Here is a 7334-nt window from a genome sequence, read left to right as displayed (position 1 = left end):
TATGGATATAATGGATATAAATATTTTTGCCCATTTAACCTCTGTACACCACCGCAATGGATTTGAAAATGCAAGATGGGATTAAAGTAGACTTTTAGCTTTAATTCAATATTAGAGTAACCATTCAGAATGATAATTTTTCCAAAGACAAACTAACATAATTGTAAATATAAGGAGAATTTTTAATACTTGGATGCAAATTATTTGCCGTCAATGACTGCCTGAAATCTGTAACCAATGGATATCACCAAAATCTAAGTTTAATTCCTTGAGTTGCTTTGCCAGGCCATCTCCAGTTGCTGCTTGTTTGGGGTCTTTCTCGTTTCAGTGTCCTCGGTAAGTTAGAAAAAGCATGCCCAATTGGTTTGAGGTCAAGTGATTGACACAGCAAATTAAACACATTCTATCTCTTTGCCTGGAGAAGCCCTTGGCTTCCTTGCATGCTATATTTTGAGTCAGTATCTATCTGTACTGTGAAGCACCATTCTGGTAGTTTTTCAGAACTGTCTCAAATCTGAGCAGAAAGAATAGCCCTGTACACATCAGAATTTGTCTTTCTACTACTCTCAACAGTCACATGACCCTGTTCCATTGGCAACCATACATGCCAATGCCATCACAGTGCCTCCTCCATGTTTGACAGATGATGTAGACTCATATCATATTCAAATCTGATCTTTCTGTTCTTAAGTGTAACCAGTGGTTTGTTTCTTGAGGTAAACCCTCTATATTTACATTCATGAGGGCGTCTCTTGGTTGTAGACTTTGACAATGATATGCCTACCTCTTTAAGAGTGCTCTTGACATGACTAGATGTTGTAGCACTGTTGATTTGGAAATCTATGGTTGATTTTTTTTTTTTTTTTTTAGCCTGAAGAAACCCTCCTTGCATCAACTCCTCATTGGAGACATACTGAGAGCTCCCATGAAACACCCAGAATCAACTCCAGGACTATTCTTTCCTAAATCATGAAATAACGAGGCAACAGACTACACCTGGCCATGAAACTGCTTCAATCCATCAATTACTTTATCTGAATATGATGGCAGTTCTTACACAAGCAAGCGTATGTGAGAGGAACTCACATCCAGATCCTGATGTTAAGACAACTAAGGCAGCTTGTCTTGTATTTTACCTTATTTGTACAGCCATTGTATCCCATACAAATGTGTGTGTTGAAGGGTTGGGGGTGCCATCAATTACACAGGGTGAGCAAAATCAATTGAACTTCCATTAATGAAGCAGCCAGTCAATTACATTTCAGCTTAACGGTTTAGTTCAGATACTGCTGACTCCAATGGTAAGTTAGGAAATGAGGTACTTAAAGGAACAGTAAAAGGACAGTTTTTTCTGTCTAGGCAGTGCAGCTACTTTTGAATCATTGAGGTCTCCGTCGATACTTGTGAAGAATTTATGGGCTGGAACCTGGCCCTGGATCAGGCGCCCTTCTATTCACACTGATCCTCAACTTCATGAAGACCAGAAACACTGGCATTACAAATTACAAAATGTGTGGTGAGCAGGTTGCAGCCATTAGGCTCCTGCATGACAGATTGAGAATCTCTAAGGAATAAATCAGCCATGAGAAACATAGGAGTGACATCCTATGTTTTTCTTTTATTTTATGACATTGATTTGGTTTGTGGTGTACTTCTACAGCCACTTAAGTATCTAGGTATTAAACAAATATGTGTGATTTGTTTATGTTTGTTTGTTGATTTGTTTGTAACATGCTAAGGTGAAAAAGGACATAAATATAAATAAAGGACAAAAATATATGAGAAGTGGTTCTCATTATTTGGAGTATCAAGGCAAACCTTCACTCTGACATATACAAGTAGGAAAGTAAGTCAGACAAAAAATGATAAATACACAATAAAACCATAATGTTAATCTTTATCACTATGTTTTATCTAACAGCCCAGGTCCAGGTTTGTGTATGTAAGTACATACAATATAAAACTTGTATGTCTTCGACAGCCTTTGTACTGCCTTGGTAGTTCATATTACTACCTGGTACCCATATTACGTTTACCTTTTTTTTACTCTGATTTACAAGAAAAATATGTAAACATATGTTTCTGAGTTTCCCAGCAGACATTTAGCCACTGTGACGATGTTTCTCATGTGTATGATTTCAGTGTTATGTATAGTTCATAATCGCTGTCCTGATCTCCTAAATGGTAACTTTACAGGAGAAGGCAAAATCACTCTGAACGCTGAATGAAAGTCAAAGAAAAATAAGTGTAATCCATGTAATTTAGAGCATTTCTATTGGTCTGTTTATCTAGAATGATTCACACAATGTACAGAGGAGCAACAGGGTTCAGATTATGGAGAAAAAGTAACAAAAATGGAGGTACATGTTTTTCATTGGACAGCAGCGATATATGCATATACTTACACTACACAGACCAAAGTATTGGGACTCACCTCTTAATTATTGAATTCAGGTGTGTCATTTCAGTCCCGTTGTCACAGGTGTATAGAATCAAGCACCAAACATTAGAGAAAGAATGGGTAGTTCTACAGAGCTCACTGAATTGCAACATGGTACTGTAATAACAAGTCAGTATCTTTCCTTATAGATATTCCATGTTCAGCTGTGAGTGGTATTATTGAAAAGTGGAAGCGTTCAGGAACCACAGCAACTCAGACCACATTACAGTAAGAGTTACAGTACAGTAAGAAGGGTTGCCGAGTTCTGAGGCTTACAGGGCCTAAAAGGATTTCCAAACCTGCTGTTAGAGCTGCAATGGGGGGACCAACTCCATAATATTGCCTATGGATTTAGACTGGGATATCATAACATATTCACTGGTTAATAAAACAGCTACATGGGATGCAAATGACTTCTAACTGGCTATGTGGCTTGTGCCTCTTTTAAACAATTATCCACACGGAAACAGTCCCTATAACGTCAGCATGAATGACCAGAGCTAAGATGCTGTGAACTGAATAGGCAGAAATAAGCATAACTATTGTTTCACTGATAAAATAATGAATAAATTAAAATTAATTAAACTGTTTACTGAGAAAATAAGCTTGTTTTTATAGACTAGGATCCAAAAGATACCTCTACGCTTAGACACTGCTAAATACAAAAGTCAGTATGGAGACCACAACACTACACTACACTTCACCCAAATACTCTCGGAGGAGGTGGGTCTTTAGTCTGCGTTTAAAGACCACCATGATTAATATATTATGATCAGAACAGTTGGAGGGAGTTGAGGGAGTTTCTCCTTGCCTCTGTCGCTGTTGGCTTGCTCACTGGGGGTCTTGGATCCTTTATGTCTTTTTATGTTATTTCTTTTTTTCTGTCTTTTACTAATTACTAAAATTGTGTAAAGCAACAGTTGTAAAAAGCAACAGTTGTAAAAAGCGCTGTACAAATAAATTTGACTTGACTTGACAGTAAGAGACTCTTTCGTTCGGACACACAGGGGAAGTTCATTCCACCACTTCAGTGCCGGGACAGAAAAAACTTGGATGCTTGTCTTTTATGGATCTTATAGGATGGCGGGTTGAGCCGAGCCGTATTTTAACTTGAAAGGCTCTTGGTGCAGATCGGCTTTTGACCATTGCCATCAAATAGGGGCTGGTCCGTTCTTGGCTTTGCAGACCAGCATCAGGGTTTTGAATCTGATGCGGGAAGCAGCTACAGGAAGTCAGTGAAGGGAACGCAGCAGAGCAGTTACATGGCTGAATTTAGAAACGTTGAAGACGACCTGTGCCGCTGCATTCCGAATCAATTTCAGGGGCCTGATGGTGCGCAGAGGGAGACCAGTCAGAAGAGAATGGCAGTAGTCAAGTTTTGAAATGACAAGGTAATGAATAAGGATCTGGGTGGCCTCTCTAGAGAGGAAAAGTCACATTTTTATAAAAGATTTCCCAGTGGAACTCTGTCATGTGTTACTCCTAACACATGACTTAGAATGGCAGCCATGTAGCAGTTAGCTCTGGGCTATCTCTTGCCATCTGCAACTTTGAACAGTGTGAGAATCTCGGTGCAAGCTTGCAGAACTGTTGTTTTACATAACATCAAACCATTCTGCCTCATGCTAGCAAGATGATGTCAACCCAACTAAAAATGTTACACTTAGAAATCACCCAGTCACAAACATAAGAATTACAGAAAATCATGCGAGAAATAGCACAAGAGTGTTTGAAGTTTCCAAAAAGGAAAATGGAAAAAGTAAGAGTGTGAAGAGGAAATGTGAGACCCTGGAGAGCTGTGATGTGTGACATTATGTGCAAGCATGGTAGAGGCTATCAAATGGAGCTGAAAGCAGTGTTCAGTCCCCCTGCACACTAAGAGCTGAGATCTTTATTCTTAAGTGCAATTATAAGAAATATTAATAGCAAAACAATGTGAATAGAATATAGCATATTAGCATAAATATTAGCATAATTAGCTAATTGTAAAGTTTTTTTAATTTAGTATTTTTGGATGGTGGCACCCATATCCCTTTTATTATGATAGTTGTTGTTTTGAGAAGCTGTTTAACCATAAATGAAAAATCAATTTACTACAATTACTGCAAAACAACAAATTACATTTGTTTACATTCACAGGATTGAGTCAGTCCAAACGATGTAAACTAAAAATAATCTAAATAAAATAAATAAACTAAATACAAATTAATTAACAGCATGCTTTTGCTGCTAGCAATACATTAGATTGTAATTTTCAGTTCGTTTTTATATTTAATAATTTTTGTTAGATTTAAAATCTGCAAGTATTTGAAGTAACACAATCAGTGCTAAGTTTTGTTTGAAAACGAAACCAATCTGCGCTATCTAGAGATACATCATGGCCAGCTTTCTAGTAAAACATGGTATAATGGTATCAACTTTTTTTCTCATTTTTAATGAATTTAAACAATAAAAATGATCAAAAAATGTAATAGTGTCACACTCAAGAACATGAATCTTAGCAAAAAAAAAGGTTCCTCCGCTTTTAGAAATATATTGATGAAAAGTAATTATTGCCATTTACTAAAATAGATAACATTTGTATGCTTTTCTTGTTGTAATTCATTGAGCCATGCTAGAGAAAATCCCACTATAAGACAATTTTGGAATTTGGCTCAACATTTTTTAACATCTAATAACAAAGCATAATAACAACTGGTTCATGTAGAACTGCACTGTAAATGACGACAAATATTAATTATATTTTGGTGACAGTAAAAATGCCATATCAGGTCAACAACCCACATACTCCCACTTAGTTTAGTAATTTAGTGGTTCAGATTTAACCAAATATTGGGTATGTTCCACATATAAATATCCCTGAACTGTAGTAAGTATAATGTATAAAGATCTGGCCTAATTATTTTCACAGTCCTACATATGTCCCTGACTGTGCTATCAGGAGTTTAACCAGGTTTAACAAGGAAAAGTAAAACTCACTAAGGCGAAATGTTAATAGCTGTAGCAAGCATCAAAGAATATAAGGAATGTCTTTTACAAACATCTAAGATGATGGGCATCTTATATCTGAAATATTACTATGAATCAGTAGGACGGTCCTGTCTGTCCTCAAATAGACTCTGTTGACTGTCCTAACTCTCATAATGCACCTGATAAAGTCTTATTTATATGATAATAACACATTTTCCAGATCTTCCTCACTTTTAATCATGTTCACCTGTATTATATGCCTGGTTGTCTCAGCTTTTACAAAGCATTGCCTATCCACATGCCTCCTAAGTTTTTATCCCTGTCCTGCTTTGGTCTGTTTCTTCTTTGCTTTTTTCAGTTTTCATTAAAATCCCTCTGGTTTGTTTTCATCCATGTGTCTCACCAATCCTAAAGCGGTACAATTAACACATTATTAGATAGTCTAGCTCCAATAGTCATGTTTTGAGAATATGAACGTTGCATCCACTTGTGTCTTCATCTTAAAAAAAGGAACAAAGGCTTTAACAGATGGTGGTACTGATGGGGGAAAAAGGCCAAAGGACCAAAATGACAGAGCTCAGTCACAGTCCGGGCAAAGCCAATAGGAGAGAAGACGAATGTGCTTTGCCCCCCCCGCAACCCCCCCAGCAGCTCATGCCCAATATGCAGTGCAAGAGGGTTGAAATATTACACTCTATAAAAGTTGAATGAGTTCCAGGCTCTACCTAATCTAGCCATGGCCCTGTCCCAGTCTAGTGCCTTCACACAACCAAACTGGTCTCCACATACAGAACAGGCACAGGTAATAGCTCTTCAAATATTTACAACTAAATCATTTACTGAGCTAAATCAACCAATTATAACCTGCTGTATTATAACCTGGAAATGGATGGATTCAAAAAGAGATATAAGGGAAGAAAAAGAGAAAATTGGAAGGACCGTAAAGAAGTTGACCCAAAACAAAGATTTTGTTGGACTGCCATTAGCTTTGCTTATTTATTTCTGTCCAGAGCTCTTCTTTCCCCAAGATCTTGCATTGATGATGGGAGATTTGGACCACTGCACACGTCCCAAAGATTCTCAATGGGGTTCAGGTCAGGATTCTATGGCGGCCAATCCATGTGTGAAAATGATGTCTCATGCTCTCTGAACCACTCTTTCACAACTTGAGCCCGATGAATCCTAGCATTGACACCTTGGCCCATGCCTGTGCCATCAGGGGAGAAAAAATTCCATTGATGGAATAACCTGGTGGTTCAGTATATTCAGGTAGTCAGCGGGGCAGTCTTTCAGCACATAATGTTGCTGAACCTAGACCTGACCAACTGCAGTAACCCCAGATCAACAAACTGCCCCCATAGGCTTGTACGGTAGACACTAGGCATGATGGGTGCATCACTTCAGCCAACTCTCCTTTTACCCTGATGTGCCAGTCACTCTGGAACAGGGTAAATCTGGATTCATCAGATCACATGACCTTCTTCCATTGCTCCAGAGTCCAAAACTCTGCTTGCTCCCTCGCAAACTGAAGCTGTCGCTGCCGATTAGCCTCAATGGCAGGTGGTTTTCTTAAGGCTCACAGCTGTTTAGTCCCAATTCCTTGAGTTCCCTTCACATTTTACATGTGGAAATGCTCTTACTGTCACTATTAAATATAGTTCTACTGCTGTTGATTTCACCCACCAATCAAGTGATCACCGATCACGATCATTCAAGATTTTTTCTCGACCACATTACTTTCTCGAAGTACCATCTTTCCACTTCCTAAAAATGCAATGTGACAGTTCTTAACCCGATTTAAGTAGTTTTAGCAATCTCCTTAGATGTTGTCTCTGCTTGATGCATTGTCAATAATTTGACCCTTCTGAAACAGATGAACATCTTTTGCATGGCCACGGATGGATGTTTAACAAATTAGAAGCTA

Source organism: Salminus brasiliensis, chromosome 12 (genome assembly GCF_030463535.1).
Source record: "Salminus brasiliensis chromosome 12, fSalBra1.hap2, whole genome shotgun sequence".
Classification (NCBI taxonomy): domain Eukaryota; kingdom Metazoa; phylum Chordata; class Actinopteri; order Characiformes; family Bryconidae; genus Salminus; species Salminus brasiliensis.
Note: the sequence above shows the minus strand (reverse complement) of the source record.